General features: G+C 38.3%; 1 protein-coding gene and 4 non-coding genes across 5 annotated transcripts in view; 4 read left to right on the plus strand and 1 right to left on the minus strand.

Moving 5' to 3' along the window:
* Positions 1-23,789, minus strand: part of LOC126756674 (ecdysone receptor) — a 310,622-nt gene that overhangs the window by 255,944 nt on the left and 30,889 nt on the right. The window lies entirely within an intron of this gene.
* Positions 12,254-12,327, plus strand: Trnan-guu (transfer RNA asparagine (anticodon GUU)). The gene has a single exon. It is a non-coding gene; the product is annotated as a tRNA-Asn (tRNA).
* On the plus strand, positions 20,768-20,839 carry Trnad-guc (transfer RNA aspartic acid (anticodon GUC)). Its single transcript has one exon. It is a non-coding gene; the product is annotated as a tRNA-Asp (tRNA).
* Trnad-guc (transfer RNA aspartic acid (anticodon GUC)) lies at positions 22,831-22,902 on the plus strand. The gene has a single exon. It is a non-coding gene; the product is annotated as a tRNA-Asp (tRNA).
* On the plus strand, positions 23,367-23,438 carry Trnad-guc (transfer RNA aspartic acid (anticodon GUC)). Its single transcript has one exon. It is a non-coding gene; the product is annotated as a tRNA-Asp (tRNA).

Here is a 23,789-nt window from a genome sequence, read left to right on the forward strand (position 1 = left end):
AACTTTAAACTTCTTTGTAAAGTTTACCCTCTTTGTAACTCCGTCTCTTGGAAGAACGGCCAATGGTGTGTCTTCCCCTCAGGCCTTCTTATGTTGGAAAGAAATTATGTTACCTTTGCAATACCCCTCGGCTGCCAAGAGCAGCATGGTATGCTTCGCTGTCTGTTTGATGACTAGATAGAGCGGAATGAGCTCCAGCAAGACGTCCAAGTACTGCGGTTGGGCATGTGCGCATTGCACTTGAAGCGCAGACGCAAGCGAGTCTTTGCAGCTTCGATAGTTGAGGATCTACCGAAGACTGCCTTGCCTACGATGCCCAAGCAACCGGTCCATAAGTGATCATGGCCACCTGATGATACCTGCCTTGCAGCCCCAGGAACTACCGACTAAACGTTTGCATATCATAAGTGCTTTGGTCACCCTGGATAATGTTAATTCCACATGCCTATTCAACCTCTTTAGACACCTCCTACTACCTGCCACCAAGTGTTAGGGACCTCATGCCCGTGGTATATCTCCAGTGTTACCAATCACATTATGCCATACTATAAGGTGAGATTTAAAGCTTCATTTGCACCTTGCTCTTGTCTTCTTGAAAAAGTCGATGAAATTATGGAAAAAATTGACCAGGACCGTCACATAACCAGCCATGACATCGCTAAGGAACTTAACATTCATCATAAAACGGTTTTGGACCATTTAAAAAAAAGCTGGCTACAAAAAGAAGCTCGATGTTTGGGTACCACCTGAATGGTCTGTGAAAAATTTAATGGACCGAATTAACATCTGCGATTCTTTGCTGAAACGAAATGAAATCGAACCATTTCTGAAGCGAATGGTAACAGGAGACGAAAAGTGGATCAAATACAAGACAATAATGTGCGAAAAAATCATGGTCCAAGCGTGGTGAAACTCAATAAATTGTCGCTAAGCCAGCATTGCAGAGTGTTTGATGGGATTGGAAAGGAATCATCCACTATGAGCTGCTCCAGCCTGGTCGAACGATTGATTCTACATTTCACTGTCAACAACTGAAGAGATTGAAGCAAGTCTGTCCGTCTGTCTGTCGGATATATATACGAACTAGTCGCTCAGTTTTTAAGATATCGTTTCGAAATTTTGCAAACGTCATTTTCTCTTCAAGAAGCTGCTCATTTGTCGGAACAGTCAATATCGGACCATTATAACATATAGCTGCCATACAAACTGAACGATCGGAAAAAAGTTCTTGTATGGAAAACTTTTGCATTTGACAAGATATATTCACGAAATTTGGTATAGATTATTTTCTAAGGCAACAATGTAATCTCTGAAGAAATTGTTCAGATCGGCTTACTGTAGCATATAGCTGCCATACAAACTGAATGATCGGAATCAAGTTCTTGTATGGGAAACTTCCTCATTTGACGATATATCTTCACGAAATTCGGTATGAGTTATTGTTTATAGAAATAATGTAATATCAGAAGAAATTGGCTCACTATAGCATATAGCTGCCTTACAAACTGAACGATCGGAAAAAAGTTTTTGTATGGAAAACTCTTGCATTTGACAAGATATATTCACGAAATTTAATATAGATTATTTTCTAAGGTAACAATGTAATCTCTGAAGAAATTGTTCAGATCGGCTTACTTTAGCATATAGCTGCCATACAATCCGAACAAACGGAATCAAGGGCTTGTATGGAAAACTTTCGCATTTGACGTGGTATCTTACAATTTTGACATGGATTACTGCTAAGGATATTCTCCGATGTCTACGAAAATTGTTCAGATCGGAGTACTATAACATATAGCTTCCGTATAAACTGAACACATAGTTACTAAAAGAAATGCACCTGTGAAGGGTATTTAGCTTCGGTGCAACCGAAGTTATTATGTTTTCTTGGTTTTTTTATTTATTAGTACTTTTTGTCAATTTTTTTAACCTATTTTATGACTAATATTTTATTTGTTTTTTTATTTAATTTTTTTTTCATTTATTTATTTTTTATTTTTATTTATATTTTTTATTTATATTTTTTATTTATATTTTATTTTTATTTATATTTTTAGTTTTTTAATATTTTTTCTATTTTTGACTTTTATTTTTATTATTTTCTTTTGGTACTTATATAATTTAATTTTGTCGCTCTTAATCCCCTGCACGTTCTAATAAATTTTTGCTCGAATTTGCGTCACATAACAGGCGAGTAATAGAACAAAATATTGAAATTTCAATGAACCGTTGACCGATAAGATTTTTTCCTAACAGTGGTTTAATTTTCAAATTGGGCACAAAAATACATCCAACATTCTTCATACACGTATAGAATAAAAATCTTGCGAAATACCAAAAAATGCATACACAAAACACAGTCATGGAACAATATTTGCCAAAAAATTAAAAAAATGTGCAAAAAACTTTATTTTTTTTTATTTAAAAATAAACTGAAAATCATTATCTGTTAATTGTTTGTTTGTGGTGAATTGAGTTGTTCTGTTCTTGAGTGTTTATGGCTGTTGGGAGTGTGTGGTGAATATATGTATGTATGTGGTTATGTGTTGTTGCTTTTTTGCTGCAGCTTATGATTATCGTTGGCTGCGCTGCCTTTATTGCAATCACAATCGCAATTTCACTTTATTTTATATTAAATAAATTGCGTCTGTATCTCTGCGTGTCTGTGTGCATTCGCCTGTTTATATACAAACATACAACTGTGTATTTTACTGTTCGTTTACTTTCATTTTGCACTTGGCCTTGAATTGATACAGCGACCTTTAACTTTGCAGCGCTGAGAAATGCGAGCAAAAGTGCAAAAATACAGCACATTCACACCTACATACACATAGTATATGGACATACATATGTTTCCCATAAACAGTATTACATACAGTTATATGCGAGTAAATGTGTTTTTATTATCAGCTTGCAGCAAGCAGCGAGCAGATGCACGAAACACAGTTACTCTTCTAAAACAACAAAATTGTTGTAATAATACAAGTAGGTGGTAAATTTTTGCAGCGGTGGGCGGGGTGAATAGTCATCACAAGCCAAGTGAAGATAAATATGATATTCCAGTTAGCGGATAGATTCGCAATTCGATTGGATAAACAAGTAATTGGTAACCTTTTAATTAAGTTGATGTAATGCGCCATAAATTCTGAGATAAGATACTTAAATACTAAATATTCTGGTATAAAATTTATTTTTGTTTTAAAACAGACTTTGTTGACCCAGAGCCAACTAGTGAGCTATTTGGTATAATACTTGCCTGAAAAGTGGCGTATCGTGGCTATATTTCAAAAAATAAAGATTGGCGAATCGATAAAACAACTGGTATAAATCTTATATATTGGCATAATCAATTAAAAATATAATAACAGTCCTTTAAGCTATTTTAGTGAGATATATTTCAAGAAGTAAAGACTGGCGAATCGAAAAACCAACTGGTATAAATCTTATATATTGGCATAATCAATTAAAAATATAATAACAGTCGTTTAAGCCATTTTAGTGAGATATATTTCAAAAAATAAAGATTGATGAATCGAAAAACCAACTGGTATAAATCACATATAATAGCATAATTATTTAAAGGTACAATAAAAAGTAGTTATACCAGTTTAATGAGATATCCCAAGCACTGAGTAGTTGAGAATCGTAAAAGCAACTGGTATAAGCCAAATATATTGGCATAACCAATTAAGGCTAGAATAACAAACGCTTAGAACAATGAGATACATATATTCCAAGCGGTTAGACTTGTTCAATGAATATCCCAAACTAGAATTAAGCTCGAATCGATCAAGCAGCTGGTATAAATCCCATATACTAGCATAATCAAATAAATATAGAATAACAAGCAGTTAGACCACTTTAATATAATATATTTCAAAATTTCAAGAGTGTTAAATCGAACAAACAACTGGTATAAATCGCTTACACTGCCATGACAGCGGTTTCGAATACTTTAGTGATTTGGTAAATTATGTCTCAAAACTGAAATAGTGCCGAATCGTACAAACAACTGGTATAACTCACATATACTGGCAAAAACAATTAAAAATAAAATAACAAACGGCGAGACAAATTGGACAAGATATACCAAGTCTTGAAAAATTGTGAATTGAAAAATGAACTGGTATAAATCACATATATTGGTATAATCAATTAAAGCTACATAAAATAAAAAGCGGTTAACGAGATATCCCAAACCTGCAAATGTTCCGAATAGAACAAGAAACTGGTATAAATCATATATACTGGTCTAATCATTTGGAGTTGGAATAATAATCGGTAAGATCATTACATATATTAGTATAATTAATTAAAGCTACAATAATGAACGGTTAACGAGGTATCTTAAACATCGAAGTGTTTCAAATCGAACAAAAAACTGGTATAAATCATAATTAATCAATTAGAGATCGAATGACAATCGGAAAGATTATGTAAATAATTTATATACCAAAACTTGAAGAGTTAAAAACAAAACAACAACTGGTATAAATCATATATACTTGCCTAATCACTTGGAATTGGAATGGCAATCGCTAAGATCATGTTAAAAAGGTATATACCAGAACTTAAAGAGTTACGCATAGAACAACAACTGGTATAAGTCATATAAACTGGCCTAATCAATTAGAGTTGAAACAAAAATTAATCAAAATCATGTCAATGAAGTTTATACAAAAACTTGAAGAGTTACGAATAGAACAACAACTGGTATAAATCACTAATACTGGCAAAATACAACAGGAAGCGATTAGACCACTTAAATTATATATTCAGAAACTCTTTTGAATAGAATTTAAAAAAATTATTTTAACATGAGAGCAGAGCTTAATCTAGCGAGAACAGAATTAGTGAATTGAAGTTTAGTCAGTAGACTAGTTGATCAAAAATCACATGGAAATGCAAAAATTTTTAAGTTTTTTATTATTTTAAATATTTTTTTTATAATAAATATTATCAAAATGAAGATCTGGAGGGTACCTAACTACAATATAATAATTATAATATAATTTTCTTTTAAAAATGGATCACCCTTTATTTTATTATCATACATTTAATCAGCATTTCAACAGTATTTCATGAGCTTTTGAAAGTAAAAAAGTTGGTCCTGCCACCTGCACAGAGGATATTAGTCGTGTGATTTCATGATGTGATATCATGTGATGCTGCATATCACATGATTTGCTGCATATGATATATTGCAATGTAATTTTATTTGTATTGATTAGTATGCAATGAAAGATAAGTCTTTTTCAGAATCACTTTATCATATGGTTTATTATGTAACTCATTTTTGGCTGCGATGTGATGTGATTTTGCCTGATGTGATGTTGTACGTTATCAAACACTTTCTAGGTCAATTATGAGTGTGCAATTAAACAACATGGTTATTGGTATATATTTAATTTATAAATTCTAGTATAAGAAAATATGGCATAATATAAAAAATGTCATGCGATATATTGAACCACTCAGAGCTACAAAAAATCACTGTAATACCTTTTAAGTACAAAAAAAATGCATTTAATACAATGCTAACTAAAATTACAAATATAATAATTACCAAAGTTATTCATTGCTTATTTTAAAGCAGAGAAGCACGCGCGATTTCAACGCCCAAATCTCTGTGTCAACCTGTTTTTATTTACCCCCAATCTTCGGCGTAACCTTGAACTTGAAAGTGGACGAGAAAGCATTTGTTTTAACGAAATGGTAATTTTACAATGCAATACACCTATACATTGGTATATATATATTAAATACTTATATATGTATATATATAAGTATATGAGTACACCGTCATACCTATTTACTCAATTTATTACACAAATCCCCGAGTGCGTTGGAAAATCACGTTATTGAGCAATATTAGTGCGATGCAGTCGGACAAAAGTGAGCCGAGCGCGGCTAAGAGATATAAAAAAATAATAAAAAATAAAAAAATAAAAAAATAAAATAAAAAATATAAAAAATAAACTAAAAAGAAATAAAAAATAAACTAAGAAGAAATAAAAAAATAAAATAAAAACAACAAGAAAGTAAAAAACGATAACGCACAAACAACCCAAAAAATCCAGTTAATATCGATGCACAAATACAAACAAAATGGTGAATCAATAAACGTGCCTTCAGACCAAGTAAGAGATTTTACGAGAGTACTTGAATAATTTAAATAAAAAATAATATTTAAAAAGTATTTATTTACACTGATGATTGACGTAATTTGATATAAAGTTATAATGAATATTAAATATAGGAGCTTTTCAAGCATAAATTGTAAGATGTGAGGGAGAGAATGCTGTAACACATCGCGAGAGTTCTGCGTTCTTAAAGCTTTCATAAAATTACTTGCTACCAGAGTTGCAGGAACATACTCTTGTAGAAGAACTCACAGAGGTGATCTAGTGACTGATGCCCAGAGCATACTAAAATTATGCAGGGAACACTTCTCCAACCACCTGAATGGCAGTGAAAGCATAACACCAAGAGATGGTGAACCAGATTCCCCAATCGATGACGATGGAGCAGACGTTCCATTGCCCGACCATAAAGAAGTTCGAAAGCAATTACCGGTCTGAAGAACAGCAAAGCGGCAGAGACCGATAGATTGCCGGCCGAGCGATTCAAATACGGCGGCGAATAAGGAGCATGTATCAGCTTCTTTGTAGAATATAGTCGCACGAAATCATGGCCGACGGTTGGAATTTAAGTGTGCTCTGCCTAATCCACAAAAAGAAAGACCTCACAATCTGCGTCAACTACCGTGGGACAAGTCTCCTCAAAATTGCATATAAGGTTCTATCGCGCGTATTGTGCCCACCGTCAACAAACCGATTGGACCTTATGAGTGTGGCTTTAGACCTGGAAAATCGTCAACTGACCAGATATTCACCATGCGCCAAATCTTGGAAAAGACCCGTGAGAAGAGAATCAACACACACCATCTCTTCGTCGATTTTAAAGCTGGTTTTGTTAGCATGGAAAAGAGCTGCCTTTATGCCGCTATTTCTAAATTTGGTATCCCCGCAAAACTAATACGGCTGTTTACTCACGTTGGGGAAAACCAAGAGCTCTATCAGGATCGGGAAGGACCTCTTTGAGCCGTTCAATAACAAACGAGGTAACAGACAAGGCGACTGCCTATCGTGCCTCTTCTGCAATCTACTGCGGCATAAAATAGTTCGAACTTCAGAGCTGAATAGAAAAGATGCAATCTACTATAAGAGTTTACAGCTGCTGACGAATTGATATCATTGGCCTCAATGCGCCATTAATTCTGCTTTCTCCAGACTAGATAAGAAAGCGAAGCGTATGGGTCTGGCAGTGAACGCGGCCAAGACGAAATATCTCCTATCATCAAACAAACAGTTGTAGCACTCGCGACTTGGCTCTCACATCACTGTTGACAGTCGTAACTTTGAAGTCGTAGATAATTCCAACTATCTTGGAACCAGCAACAACAATGTCAGCCTCAAAATCCAACGCAGAATAACACTTGCCAGCAGGTGTTACTTTGGACTGAGTAGGTAATTGAGAACTAAAGTCCTCTCTCGACGAACAAAAACAAAACTCTGTAAGTCACTCATTATTCCCGTCCTGCTATATGGTGCAGAGGCATGGACGATGACAACATCTGATGAGTCGACGTTACGAGTTTTCGAGAGAAAAGTTCTGGGAAAGATTTATGATTCTTTGCGCATTAGCCACGGCTTATACCGCAGTCGATAGAACGATAAGCTGTACGAGATATATGACGTTATTGGCATAGTTCAGCGAATTAAGAGACAGCGGCTACGCTGGCTCGGTCATGTCGTCCGAATGGACGTGAACACTTCAGCTCTGAAAATATTCGACGCAGTAAATGCCGAGGGAAGCAGAGGAAGAGGAAGACCTCCACTTCGTTAGAAGGACCAGGTGGAGCAGGACCTGGCTCCGCTTGGAATCTCCAATTGGCGCCACGTAGAGAAAAGAAGAAACGACTGGCGTGCTGTTTTGAACTCTGTTATAACCGCATAAGCGCTGTTTACGCCAGTAAAGAAGAATTCTCCGAAACAACGGTACGATATCAGAAGGAATTGATTAGATCAAACTAAAGCATATAGCTGCCATACACACTGATCTAACAGAAACAAGTTCTTGTATGGAAACAAACTTTTTTATTGAAGAGATGTCTTCACGAAGTTCGACATAAATAATTATCAGACAGCGTCATGATATCCTAAGATATTTTCCAGATCGGACGTCTATATATTATAGCTGCCATACAAACTGCACGCTCAAAATCAAGTGGCTATATGGAAACTTCATCATTGCATGAAGGGTATTCTAGCTGCTGTGCAACCGAAGTTAACGTTTTTTCTTGCTTTTTCACAACTTCACATGCAGAGTATGTGTCACAAATACATATGTACATACATATATACGCCAATAAATACTCATCGCTAAAATTTATTCGTTTGCCATTTTACAATTAATGTTTGTGCAAATTGCTTTCCGCGGCGCCCGCTGTGCTATTTAAAGCCGGGAATGCACATACACATCACCATACATACATACGTGGCAATGCATTATTGCTTACATACAAACATACGACAATTGTATGCAGATAAGTAGGCTGGTGGTGCATATTCCCTTATTTGCAGCTTTTGCACGCTTCCTCAATTCCATGCTTCGTTTTCGAAATATTCACTGCCCTTTGGTTGGAGTTTTTTTTTTTTTTGGTGAGCTTGTTTTTAATCTATATACACACATATACATACATGTGTTTGTATTTATTTTTTCAATTTGCAGCCTTTGCTTTGTGGCCGAATTCTCGTTTTTCAAGATCAAGGTCAAAACTTATGCAACGTGCAACAATGGACTCGGTTTTGTGTGACAAGGAAGTGGGAACATGTGCATAATGTCCATACGCGTGCATTTTTGCATACATATATTTACAAAAAAAAACAAGCAACAACATACACAAATTTCGTAATACAAAACAAAACGGAAAAGGGGTAAGTGCATGATTGCATTTTTTGGGGTAAACGCAGTTGTTTGCTTCGAAAGAGAGTGACGAGTAAAGTTCAAAAAAAAAAAAAAAAACTCAAAGTGTTGCATAAGTTTACCTTTATATGTATGTATGTATATATGTAGGTATGTATATTGGAGAAAGCAGTTTTTTTATCCTTCTTACGAAGTTCGCTTAAAATTATTTTCTCACACAAGCGATTTATTGTGCAGCAAAATGCCGCAAATATGAAAATATTGAAAAAAAAAAAAATTCTTACGTGGCACTAAAGCTACTTATAATACCCTTCACAAATAAAAATGTTTCCATACTAAAACTAGTTTTTGATAGGTCAGTTTGTATGGCAGCTACATTAGAGTGATTCAAAAAAAAAAAAAATTTTTTTTTCGTTTGGTACTCGGAAAAATAGGTTCCTAGACACCTCTAAGAAAGCCTCTCCAAACATGAGTTTTTAATTGTAACGGGAAGGTCCTCCTACATACAGTTTTCTATTTATTCTTATTATCAGATAGAAAAATTTATATCTTGCTTCCAACTACTTGAAAAAATATTTTGTTCCTTAGATTTTGTAGGAAATTGAATGCTCTACAAAAAAGGTCTATTATGATTTTTTCGTAAACCAAACGTTTAAAAGATATTAACAGTTAAAGTTTAATTATTTTTGGGAAAATTTTTTATTTCTTATGAATTTTATAACTCAATGAAAAAAAATTATTATGAATAGTTTTTTGGAGAGGCTTTCTTAGAGGTGTCTAGGAACCTATTTTTCCGAGTACCAAACGAAAAAATTTTTTTTTTTTTTTTGAATCACTCTAAGCTATGTATGTTATCTGTATAATGGGCTAAGGCTGAGCTCAGGCTACTACTGGGGTCACAGCTGGCGGATAGTGGACGACCTACGCTAAGTAGATTAGCTGCGAATAGTAATACCCAGCCCCCGATGAAGAACTTCAGGAGAGGAAGGCTTGACTCAAAGCGCCTCACGCGCCCAATGAGCCTATCGTGAAGAGGCGAGATATGGCGTCTTTAAATAAGCATACACAACCCTCACCGGGGTTGCACGGAGAGAGAACCCATCCACAAGAGGAAGGCAAAAAAAAAAAACAAGCGACGAGGGAACACCAGCACCAAATGTGCACAGACGACGACGAAAAACTCTAGGCAAGCGGCCATCAGAAATGAGGCCAGTAAGATTCTGATTATGGTGTACTGGAAACTCGAAACGCGATCAGGTCATCTGAGGGCTGTATTCTGTCACCTCAGTAGGTAAGAGTGACATATTACCGAAATTGTAGGCTAATACTCTTCCCACCTCCGCCTCTTTAAAATCCTGGCAGGTCTTTAAGTACGTTCAATGCACGTCGCCATAATTTCTATTGCCGTACAAGTTCAGTGCAGACGAGCTTCTAATTTGTGCTCAAACCTGGCTCTGAACATAAGCTAACATAAGAACTTGTGTCAACCCTCGCCAGGCCTCCCTGCTTGCATAGATAACCACGGAGTTCATAAAAGGCAACTGATACAACATGCGGTGTTAGCGGCTTGTAGCGGTGACCCACTAGAAAAAAATTAATACACCGCAACAACAACAAAAAACCCAACAGAAAGAACAATAAAACAAACTTGGCCAAAACGACGAATACGGGACGGTCTTCCGTAGAAGCAGAAGGATACTTAGATCCCTTATAGTCACTGTCACTCCAAAACATCCAGACAAAACTGGAGAAAAGACAGTCTCAAGCAAAACTCCGGCCACGCAAGCACCACCGGCAAAACAAGGAGAAGGGAAGAGCACCACTGCCACTAAAGAAGAGCCTCAGAATTCCGAAACAAGAATACATTATCGAAATGAAATGAGCAGAAGAGGAATGCCTAGAAAAGCGCAAGGGTATCGTGCAAAAAGTTAAAATGGCGATGGCAAAACAAAAGAACGTCAGCATTGATGTTAAGAACGAAACGGCACAGCTAGACGAACTCTTCGACGGCATCAAGAGTTACCACAGAAACTGGCTAATTGCAGAAAATGAGAAAAAGGCGGGGTCGTCTAAGCAGATGCATCACGACCCCCGAGTCAATAACCTCAAAGCGGCGTGCGACAAGCCCTGTACAGCCTCGAGAAACAGTGCGACCACAAAATCAAAACGACGGTCAGTGGCAAAAAGTGTTGACTAAAAAAGCTCGGAAGACCCACACAAACGAAGGGTGGGGGAAGCACATAGAAGCGCAAAAGAGAGGCAAAAAGTTAGGAACATGGCTACAAGTCAGAGCACAAATAATAGGCCCAAACGACAAACAGAGGCCGTGATTATAAAGCCAGCAGAAGGTAATAACTTTGCCGAAGTTCTTAAGAATATCCGTAGCAAGGTTGATCATAAAGAAGCATAGGTTAATATCAAAGGGATCCACAAACCAAGAGCCGGGGCCTTACTATTAGAGCTGAAGAAGGGACAGTATACAAAAGCCAACTTCTGCGGGGCACTGAAGACCACCCTTAAAGAATCCGAAACGGTGACCGACCTTAAAACAGCTATAGAGATTAGAGACCTAGACTCGGTCACAACAACAGAGGAAGCTGTAAAAGTGCTGTAAAGGAAGCGCTACAGGACCCCTTCGATAAACATAACAGCACCGGACACAAGAGAACAGGTAAGAGCGTCTATAACGCTCGATCAGGATAAAGCAAACGTAAAAAGGTTCATAAGGTTAATAGTTATAGATGCCAGAATGAGGGACCGTGTCTATTTTAGTGACCTTGACATAATCTTAAAATGGAAAGCATTAATAGAATATTTCTGAATTAAAATTAATAATTCATACATTTTGACGTTTAGTTTTTCAGGTTCTGGCAAACACTTTAACTAAGTATGAATAATTAAAAATAAAATCAAAGTATAAATAAGCCTTAACTAGTAAAATGTCAGTCTCTTCCCTAACTGTCTGTGAAATATTACTACGTCGCCCTCAAATAACTTAGTCAAATCAAAGTTCTTAATATTGCAGAATAATAAAAAGCATTGGTGAAACATAAATGAAGCAAAATGATGATGAATTATGCATAAACACTGCGTAGACGACAGCGGTTAAGCTCCGAGCTTGCCAACTGCGGGTAGGGCTTCTGCCTGCCTACTTTTATTTTTGCTGTTCTAACTAAATTAAAGTTTTTGTTGTTACTGTTGTTGTTTTTTTCTTTTGAAGGCTAGTCCATAATCCGTTGCGTGTTCGGTTCGACTTATTTATATCGCCTCCGTGGCGCAATTGGCTAGCGCGTTCGGCTGTTAACCGAAAGGTTGGTGGTTCGAGCCCACCCGGGGGCGGCGAATTTTTTTTGTTGTTAATTTAAATAATTATTTAAAATTATTCGTAGAATAGAAAGTAATTTCCGTTGGCCTAATTTATATTTCAATTGCTATAAAAGCGCCCTAAAATATGCAAATTAGTTGTCTCCGAAACTTTGATGTTGAGAATTTTGTAACTTACTGTAATTGGCTCAGAAAGCTTTAAGAGGGTATTGTAGACAAGATATGAAAAATAATCGATTTTTGTTCTTTGTCAAAGTATAACATTCAAGTATTTGAATATAATTAAGAGGATTTTTCAAAATTCAAATTATTTTCGGATTTTCGGAGATATTGCTGACCCGGCATCCAAACTGGTTCGACCGGAACTAAAACGATTTCTCAGATTCTACTGAACCGTTTTACATAAAACTTTTAAAAAGCCGCCTTTAAAGGCAAGGCTAAGTCCGGATCTATCCATATCTCCAGATTTCAATAACTAATAAAAGAAAGAAGCCAGACGCATTTAAAGGCAAAAAAATGAGTGAGCATGAAGAGCTTGACAAGCTGGCCGACAGATATGTATAATACGAAAATTCTACGAAAAAATGCGGCAATTAACACAAGATTTTAAGACCGGAGCGTACTCTTGTAGAACCCACAGAGGTGATCTAGTAACCGATGCCCCGAGCATACTAAAATATGGAGGGAACACTGCTCTAGCCTGTTGAATGGCAGTGAAAGCATAACACCAGGAGATGGCGATGGAGCAGACGTTCCATTTCGCCGACCATGAAGAAGTTCAAATAGTAAATACCGGTCTGAAGAACATCAAAGCCGTGGTGCCGATGGATTGCCGGCCGAGCTATTCAAATACGGCGGTGAAGAACTGATAAGCAACATGCATCAGCTTTTTTTAGAATATGGTCAGCTGAAAGCATGCCCGACATGCCCAATGGTCAGCCAACTACCGTGGGATAAGTCTTCTCAACATTGCATATAAGGTTCTATCGAGCGTACTGTGTAAAAGATTAAAGCCCACCGTCAACAAACTGATTGGACCTTATCAGTGTGGCTTTAGACCTGGAAAATCAACAACTGACCAGATATCATCAAATCTTGGAAAAGACCCGTGAAAGAGGATCGACACACACCACCTCTTCGTCGATTTTAAAGCTGCTTTTGACAGCACGAAAAGGAGCTACATTTATGCCTCGATGTCTGAATTTGGTATCCCCGCCAAACTAATGCGGCTATGTAAACTAACGTTGAGCAACATCAAAAGGTCCGTCAGGATCGGGAAGAACTTTTCCCAGCCGTTCGATACCAAACGAGGTTTTGTAGGAAAGGTGACTCCCTATCGTGCAGCTTCTTCAACTTCATGTTTTCAGAGTAAGTGAAGAAAATTTTGCATGTCACTTAAACATTTTTTTCGGATGTCCCGCTGGAGACCGGCTACGGGAACAAGGGATACAAACTGTTTAAAAATAAATCGCCCTATTGAAGTAGAGGGCAAACCGTACTCCAAAAATGGTTTCGAAAAGTTGAGTTCTATAATCAGTGTATCACCTTTGAAGTGAATTTGATTTGATTCCTAGGTTGCCAGTGACCTGTTATTCTTGAATTTTTAATAATAGATGACACACCCAGTGAATACTCTAATAATAATTTCAATGCACCATTTGGCATTTCTTTCTTTGAAAGTCATTTTACTTCCTTCTTATTACCAAATACACTATAATTTAATATAATATAATATATATGTATGTATGGCTGCAAGGAATATTTGAATATTTTTTCAATTTTATTATGAAATTTTAGCTCAAATTTCCAGCGCATATTGCGGCAAGATGGGCGATCCGGCGAATAAAGAAAAAAATTATAAAATAAAGACGACAAAAAACGTTGAAAAAAGAGGATAAAAGAGGACAAAAGCGGTAAATAAGTTGTTCGACTGCAATCAGACGCAGAAACAAACACTAATTTCAGGGACCTTGAAATTGTGTATGGACTGCAGCATACCGACACAAATTGAGCCGCACACACTTAACGCCATCTAAGACTGAAGACCAAAGACGCTTTTTTGACTCACTTTTTCGCATTTTGCTTCGTTTTTTGTTGTTTTTTTTCTTTGTTTTTGGTTTCGCAAATATTTCAAGGGTAATTTATGCATGCGCCGTGGTGTTGCATGTTGCAGCGTTATTGCGTGGCATTTCGGTGTGGCATGTTGGCATGCAGACGCGCCTAATTGTCCTACAGAGCGAAATGACTAATTTATGCGAGCTTTTAAGTTTTTATTTTGCATTTTTTTCTTCTTGTTTTTCACTTTCTTATTTTTTAACGCCTTATTCTGCGCATTTTTAATATTTTTTTTCGTTTCACTCTTTCCGCCGGGCTTTCGTTATAAACTTACGGCTTCGTATTTTTCTTAGGAAGCTTGTGATTGGCTTTTTTTCATTAGGCTTATCGCTCGATTGATTTTTGCTCGGGCGCAGACAGTATTTCTTTGGTAATTTGAGCGTTTGCCACAAACTTAGAGACGCGCAACTTACTTTGCTTGGCAAGTTTGATTATTGCAACAAATTTACCGTTAGTTTGACTTCCATGGAAATAGCCGCCCGAGGCGATTGAAGCCAATTTATGACAGCAGCTGTAGCCAGGATACGAAAGGAATCAAATATCAAGAGTGGAGATGTGAACTCACCTGTAAGGAAAGAAAAAATTAAAATAAATTATTTTAAATTTGAAAATGTGTAAGAGATTGATTCATTTAGTAGGGAAGTAAAAGTGTGGACTAAATTCATGGACGTTTTTGCTATGAAAATACAATATCCTTAAAGAGTGAATAGATAGATAGAGAAACAAGACAGGAATACTAACTGGTCACTGTCTGGTGGCGACACATGCCCACAAGATGAGGCTGACAGGTCAATAAGACTGCAGAAAATATCTAGAGTAGGGACCCAGAGAAACATTAGAGCATCTCGTATGCGCTTGACCCGCAGTATGATACATTGGAGGAGATGTTGACAGTGAGGCCGCAGAGTCTATTGAAATTCGCGTCAAGCGCAGGGATACTAAACGCTGACTACTGCATCTGATATTGCAAAGAACCAAACTGGTCTATGTGTGGCTTATTGGCCTACCAGAATAACCTAACCTGACCTAAGGAGTTTACGTTACGAGTTTTCGAGAGAAAAGTTCTGCGAAAGATTTATGGTCCTTTACGCATTGGCCACGGCGAATATCGCATTCGATGGAACGATGAGCTGTACGAGATATACGACGACATTGACATAGTAGTTCAGCGAATTAAAAGACAGCGGCTACGCTGGCTAGGTCATGTTGTCCGGATGGACGAAAACACTCCAGCTCTGAAAGTATTCGACGCAGTACCCGCCGGGGGCAGAAGAAGAGGAAGACCTTCACTCCGTTGGCAGGACCAAGTGGAGAAGGACCTGGCTTCGCTTGGAATATCCAATTGGCGCCACGTAGCGAAAAAAAGAAACGACTGGCGCGGTGTTGTTAACTCGGCTATAATCGCGTAAGCGGTGTCTACGCCAATTAAGAAGAAGAAGAAGAAGAAGACCTAAGGTGTGAATAACATACAGAAATTGTAATCATGTCTCCATATTTGATAATATCCATAAGAAAATAAAATCAACCATTACGCATAGGATATGTTAAGAGATCCTAACATGGATCACACTTGAACAGCTTCGAACGGCGCTCCGTTGTGAGCACGTAGAAATCGGCCACATCTCCTGATTCGCTGAAAGTATGACTGCCGAGATATTTCAACCACCGTCTTGCAAAAGCTGGGCATTGATCTGGGCTGGGCTGGGCTGGCCATTGTTTCCACCTCACCCCCTCCATACAATTTTGACAACTAGCGTCCGAAAAGATTTTTACCCTTACCGCATGAATACTTTTTGGACAATGTCCAGTATGAATCCCTACGATTACGGCTAAGGACAAGTAGTTCGGAAGATATCCTGCGATCTACACTATCTAGTAGATCAGAAGATCACCTGCTTTCTACACTAGGCCAAAAAGATCTTGTAGTCGCACAGGAGCAGATCGCGGATCAGTGCCTGCTAAGCGCAAGCGAAGTCCATTGGTTGAGTGCTAGAACACAAGTTGCTAATAGAGATTCAACTCGGTCAGATACCGATGTGAACGGGAAAAGGATGTACCTACGGGCTGGCTCATAAGCTTCGCAGTTACCAGTGAATATGATGATGTAGTAGCTTGATGCTTAAGATGATGAGGATAGAAATTTCTTGACTGACTTTCAGCGCATATTAGCGAATTCACCGCTAGTACAGCCGCTCTGCTGTCGAAGTGAATGTTCACCTCCCTGAAAGAGGCTCCACTACGTAGCTACCTTAATAGCCACTTCGGCTTGAGGAACACTGCAGTGGTCCGGTAGCCTAAAGCTAACCCTTCAACCTCCCTTCCTAGCTTCGACCCATCCGTTAAAAATTCACACTGTCACTTCTCTAGCGACTACTCCCTGTCCACATATCCCTTGCCGACGTGTAGCCAGAGAAAAAGATGTCACGATTAATTTTTGCAACACAGTGGTCCAAGTTTTCAGGGATGAAGTTGAAGTAGGAAAGAATTTCGACGTGTTATTTTTCGGATCATTTCAAATGCCTAGCTTTTTTGAGTTTTAGAGTGCACTTCGTAACAATGGACTTGTCGCGCTGTGGACTTGCCATGGCTGTCTGCAATGTGTAAAATGACATTAAGTACCATTGTTGGTGTAGTCCGCACTTCACCGGATATGCCTATGAGAGCCGCTCTTAGTGCACCTTGAAGCTCCTTAGCAAGTTTAGGCTTTTCGAGCGGCTTTGACCGGACGAATACGCCATGAAACATTATTGGCTTAACTACGGTTTCGTAAAGCCAAAACACCACTTCTGGTGTAAGTCCTCAGCTTTTCCCTGTCCATCTGGGATATTATAGATACTGGTAGATAAAAGCATTTCAATTTTACTTGGGTTGACAGTTCGCTTCAATTCGTCCAATAGGATACCAAAAGTACCAAAATACTTTAACGGAATCACATAATTCAAGGCAAACAAAAAAACTTCATGAAAAATGTCCGTTGTCATCCTCAAGTCCTACACAGAGCAATAAACTTTTCGTAAAAAGCCCTTTTCTTTCCTAAGAAGGTCAATGCTACAAACAAAACCTACTCAAAATGCAGATAATTGCGTAAATGATAAACGCGACTAACATTTCGGCTACAGAAATTTCCCGAAAAGTTCATGGAAATTGCGCAAATCACCGTCAACCCTACCACAACACACTAAATGCCTACAAAAACGTTCAAGAAATGCTTGCCATACCTTTTCCAAATCATTTGAACTGCGTTTAATTGAAATGCCACCGAGCGCAAAGGCGGTCAACGCACCAACGATTGCAGGCAGGCGCACAACTATAACGGCAAAAAATTTAATAAAAATCTAAATTGAGACGGTACTGGGTAGAATGACAGCCAGACAGACATAAAAATGCACGGCTCTGCAGGGCAATAAACCGGCGAGTAGGCGCGCATGTTCCAAATTTATTTACCATAAACAGAAGCCGAAGGAGCACAGTAAAATTTAATGGGACAAACTATTGGCAGCGGGCGACCGAACTTTCGCAAGTGTAGTGGAGTGGGTCAATGGAGCGCCACGCTAAGTGCACAAACAGCGCATGGTTAAGGCTTCAACAAAGCAGACGCACGTAAACACTAAACGACCCAATGACCGAACCTAAAATGCAGGCGTCTGCAAGGAGAATGAGTGATTTGTTGGCGTACAAAACGGTCGGTCAACGACGCAGTAAATGCACAGCTTCGGCGTTGAAGAAGTGGAAAATAATCTAAGGCAAGGCGGCATATGAGCAAGAGACACACGGACCAAAAACCAATGCGCACACACACTGTTAGGCGAACAGCTGTGTCCTGGATACCGAAAAAACGGTTGAAGGTTGAAAGCTGAAGGTTGAAGGCCACCAGACGTCTTTGTCGTCACGTTTCGTTACGACTTTTCATTTTATTTCTCTACATTTTTCCTGCTATTTTACGAGCAATACTGGGAAAACGTACATTGGCATTTAACTGCCAAACAACCAGCAGCCAGCCAGCCAGCCAACCAGCTCGCAGCAGCAACAAGACGCGGTCGTTACCATGGTGAACTCCTCACACCCACACAACCCTGAGGACATTACCGACATCATCATCAGCGGCATTGGCGTCATCATCGCGCACATAACTCAGCTCCGAACATGTCGACAACCAAATCATTATGAAGTTAACGTCTAATACCGAAGCGCTGTTACGGTATATAGACACAACAAAACTCTACAACGACAACTACAAGCATATACTTAAGTATCCTCTAGATATATGTTTGCTCCATAAGTATTACTAATATTTTGGGCACTTTACATCGTATACGACAGCAAACACGCGATTGTTCAACTTTCCCTTCGGCTGCAACCGACTTTCGCCTGGTTTAACGGTGTCAGTAAGCGTCGCCGCACGATGCTTCAGCCACCTACTCGTGACTCAAGGATGTTGACGCCGCCTACACACATCCGACACTATTCCAGCGCAAACAAAACGCCAACAACGACGTGCGGTCGGTATACGACCTACCGACTGAGAGTAGATGGTGTCTGATGGCGCCAGCAGTGCGCTAAGCAATTTAGTGCGTGGGAAACTCCATGTCTGGGGCTTAGTAAATACTAATGCGGGTACCGTAATGGGTATTGCGTGCGTTCATGTATAGCTCAGTACGCGAAGTTTGTATTTGTTCGGCGTCTATAGCAATCGTATGCCGAAAATGGTTTATCCTCTGCACCCACAAATGGCCCAAATGAGTCTCGGAAGTCGCTTTCTCGTTCCTTTACAGTAATGTGCGCTGTGTATCGTAATGTTTCCAAGTTCTCGCTAACCCGCATACCATTTTAAATTTATAGCTTGTCTGGGTGAAACTTTCCAACTGGCTGGGTGTGCCATCTTTCCGATTTTTCAGCAGTTCTACCGTTATGCCGGCGCATTTAAAGTCATAAAGACAACGTTGTCGGTGGCATTGGCGACGTCGGTGTCTGCCTTTCAGCTGTTCACCAGCCAGAATATTACGACTTGGCCTTAGGTGGGGTGGACGGACGGAAATAACGCTAAGGCAGACGAAAAACAGATTCAAATCAAAATAGAATTGAGTGAACAGCGACAATGTGGCATGGTGAGAGACTATAGAAAGGTCTGTGTATGTGGATGAGTATTGGCATAAGACAGGCGATTGAGCAGACAGCCATCAATGTGTGCAAGTCAGTCAGCCATACTTTAATGCGAATTCTGTGTGTCGAGGGGTCATATATATATCGACGTGGGCATACATATATATCTATGAATGTGTGTATGTATGTCATATCTTATTTGCATTTCAATTTGTAGTTAACTGAGACCTGTGAATTGAAATACTCCCTTACTACCCTTTCTGCTTAAATTCAATTTGTTTCAGATGCGTTGATACATCGACCTGTTTGGCCTAAAAAGGTTATTATAACAGGTGCCAAAGCAGATATAGACTAGACGAGGGTTGTGAAAAAATTGTTTCTTTTATTTGAAGTGAAATTATATATTTAAATCTTGGATGGCTGAAATTCCTCAACAACGATTAATACCCCTAACTATTGAAACTATGCCATTGAATTCGCCTTGCAGCGACCGAGGTGCTCACTACTACTCTTGCGATTTATCTCTGACTAAAAGGACCTTACGATTGCGCAAGTACCGGCAAACTAAACTCAAAAATCCAGTAGTAAACCGAACGAAGGCAGCAGAGCTTCAGCTGGTTCTCAATCTACCTATAAGCAGACAAAATGGGCCTCTCCTGGCATCAACTTTTGTAATTACCTGCGATTCGACAACTGTCCATACTAGTCTTATAATAAAGTGACCTGATGCAAATCTAATCTCGAACGCAGAGCTTCTTTATTGGCGTAGACACCGCTTACACGTTTGTAGCCCAAGCGCACTGCTAGTGAGTTTCAAAATCCTTGGCTAGTTTTCTTAAGCCAAAATAAATCGACCTTTTGGTGCAAGGTAAACGTGAATTAGACCTCCAAATGATGCGGCTAAGAACCAGTACCATCAATATATCAGCTAATTAAAACATTTTCTTCAGAAGTCACATCATTTACTAGTCCCCCATCAAAATTTAGGTCCTCCTATCCGTAGACTGTATAAAGTGCTACTACAGACGTCTCCATATATCTAGGTGAATTCGTATGTATGTGCCATATTGCTGCGAACTTTAAACGATTTACCAAATGTTGACTCGTGAGGGAAGGACTTTTGGATTTGAGTTATGGTTTGGGATTGTATTCAAGTAATATATTTTGGTTATATAGTTTTTATTGATACAGTTTGATGCTCAGTTGATTATGTGCTTTTGTTGGATTGTAAATTTCAACATCCTCGATAGTATAGTGGTCAGTATCCCCGCCTGTCACGCGGGAGACCGGGGTTCAATTCCCCGTCGGGGAGATTTGAAAGATTGCATTAATTTTTTTTTTATCGACGAAAACGATAACTTCACTCAAATTTTTTACAATGGCTTGGAGAGCTCTAGTTTTTTTCCTTGGCAAAATTAATGTTTCCCCGACATCTTCGAAGCATACTTATTCTGAGTAGCATTTCAACCAAAAGATGCATTACTTTGATAGTTTAACGGTCCGTATAATAGATTTTTCAACCCCAAGTCTTATCATTTTCACCAGAGTTTTATCAATTTTTCCAGGGTCTCATTCATTTCTCAAGAGTTTAATCAGTTTCTCCAAGCTCTTATCAATTTTTCCAGAGTCTTTTCAATTCCTTCAGAGTATAGTAGTCAGTGTAGTATATTTTTTTTTCCAATTTCGAGGTTACGCCAGTTCAAATGGCTTCACTTGTTTTAATTTAGAACTTGATCTAATAATTTTATAAGCAAATTATTTCTTAAAAAAATCTTATGCCTCCAGCAGTAGAACACTTTATAAGTAATGCAACCATTACGTCATCCAAAGTTTCATCCCTACACTTAAATACAAAAACAAGCAATGCAAATTACAATCTATTTTCTTTGTTATACGATGCTACATTCCCATGTCCACCGACAACCGGCCGTCAATACAATACGATTGCCATAACGGCTGCCGCCTTCCGTTGGAACGAAAACACAAAAACAACGCAAGAGAAGCTTGCAATATGCATTAGTATGAAAGCAGGAGAACAACATCGTTTTGGGAGCGAAGCCCATACTCGAGAATGCATGCAGTCGAGTGTTTAGTTGACTGCCTGGCATACTGTCGGTCGTCACATTCGACGCTTATGATAACGAAGAGCGACAACGACTCGTTAGTCGAGCAAGTATGAGGCTAGCGAAAGCAAAAAATCAAAACCTACCCGAACATTAACAAACAATACATAAAAAAGCAAGCAACGACGACGAAAACCGACAACAATGTTAATGATGTTTACGACGACGACACAATGAAATTATGTGTCAAAACAGAGACTGAAAGAATTAACGACATAAAATTTGCAGGGCAAAACCGGACCGGCAATTACAGCGATAAATAACACGACGTCTTGCGATGCGCGTATACACGACAGAGAACGAAAGCATGCTTACGAACGGCCATGCGCTTGGTTATTACCTTCGTATTTTTTTACTTCTCTTTGCTTTTATTTCGCCACTTTTATTGGTTTTATTTATCATGTCGGCCATATTGAAAAGTGTGTTTGTATTTCAATGTGTCTCTTGACTCTGACCGGCATTTCTTGTTTGCCATTTGTCTTTGTTTTTCTTCATTTCTGTCTACATCCACTTTTCTTCCATTCATATTACACACACACAATCGCATGCAAGCATGTTGTATTTGTGTGCTTACGAAGAGCGCAACTGCGCATGAGCCAATTTGGCGCTCTCACACACCAACACAATTCCACATTTGCTCTCTGCAATCTACGTCTCTTGTTGCCTTACTCACTCTCTTTCTAATATTGTTGAATTGAGACTCATCTAGCTAAATTTAGAAAAACCTTTGATTAGCGTGTAGATGTGGCGAGCTTGTTGGTGTCATTGCCGTTCACATGCGCTGTTTCGGTCTGCGCTTTACTCTATTCATTCGCGTGCTTTGTTCGGGAGCAATAACTTTTTATATAAACAAAACAAGTAGCTTTGTGCGACCGAAGGCAGTGTGACGATGGCAATGTTAATTCTGTCATAGACGTACGCAACTGAGCTTTTGCGCGAAAGTTCAACTATGACTAAGCAGTCGGCTGTGTGTTTCTCGCAGCGCCATCTTTTGTTAAAACGCAGAAACTGCGCAGGAATGAATGCTGTCTTTTAGGCGCGACAGATGTCGCTAGCAAATCACAATGCCAAAGTCCTAAATGTAACTGTATTCTAAAGTAGCGTCAACAGTGACTGTCTAATATCAAGCATTAGAAGTCTTCTAACATTTGTTTGCACTTTGTCGCATCAAATTTCAACATCCTCGATAGTATAGTGGTCAGTATCCCCGCCTGTCACGCGGGAGACCGGGGTTCAATTCCCCGTCGGGGAGATGTGAAAATATATTTTTTAGTATTTGTAGAGTTATTAAAAACTGACTCATGCCATTTCAATAGTTGTGAAACAATGATCTGCTGTTTTAGTATTCTTACAACCTCATTATCATATCATTTTTATCTCACTTTTGATGTTTTTGTATTTAGTACTTCTCTGTTATACAACTGAAAGCTTAAACTTGAATCCATTACTTTTTTTTATAATTTTTCTCAAAAATGCTTTTAATGTCTAAAAACTATTCTTCTTTGTACAATAAAAACTTAAATATTTGCAGTGTTCTAGAAGATTTTCAAATTTTGGTTATAGAAGTCGATAGTTATAAACTTAAATTAAATCCTTCTTTCAGCACTTCTAGACTGTGGCAAAAGAAGATCGATAGTACTCTAGTTTAGACATAACAGAGTTGATTTCTTCATGCCGCTTAGTTCTTAAAAGATATGGATTCGTATTCTCATAACATCCTCGATAGTATAGTGGTCAGTATCCCCGCCTGTCACGCGGGAGACCGGGGTTCAATTCCCCGTCGGGGAGATACGTAAATTCTTTTTACAACTAGTATCTAGTTTATATTGCTTGAACTACAATATTTAAAATTTTGATTACTTACACTATTTTAATAATATTTATCACAATTGAAGACGAGAGCACTTAGAATTTAGCTGAAATCTTAATTTCATATAAATTTTACTTTCTTAAATTATGGTGTATCAAGCAGAAGTCTTTAAAGAATCACCAAAATATTTGTATCTGCGATTGAAAATAGAGCAATGGATTTTTTGGCAGTCTATAATTTTCAAAATATCAGTTAGGTGTCAAAATATATGGCTTTAACAACGAGGGTTAGATTTCTACTTATAACAAAGTGTGTGCTTTATAAGAAGT

The sequence above is a fragment of the Bactrocera neohumeralis genome, chromosome 4, assembly GCF_024586455.1.
Source record: "Bactrocera neohumeralis isolate Rockhampton chromosome 4, APGP_CSIRO_Bneo_wtdbg2-racon-allhic-juicebox.fasta_v2, whole genome shotgun sequence".
Classification (NCBI taxonomy): Eukaryota; Metazoa; Arthropoda; class Insecta; order Diptera; family Tephritidae; genus Bactrocera; species Bactrocera neohumeralis.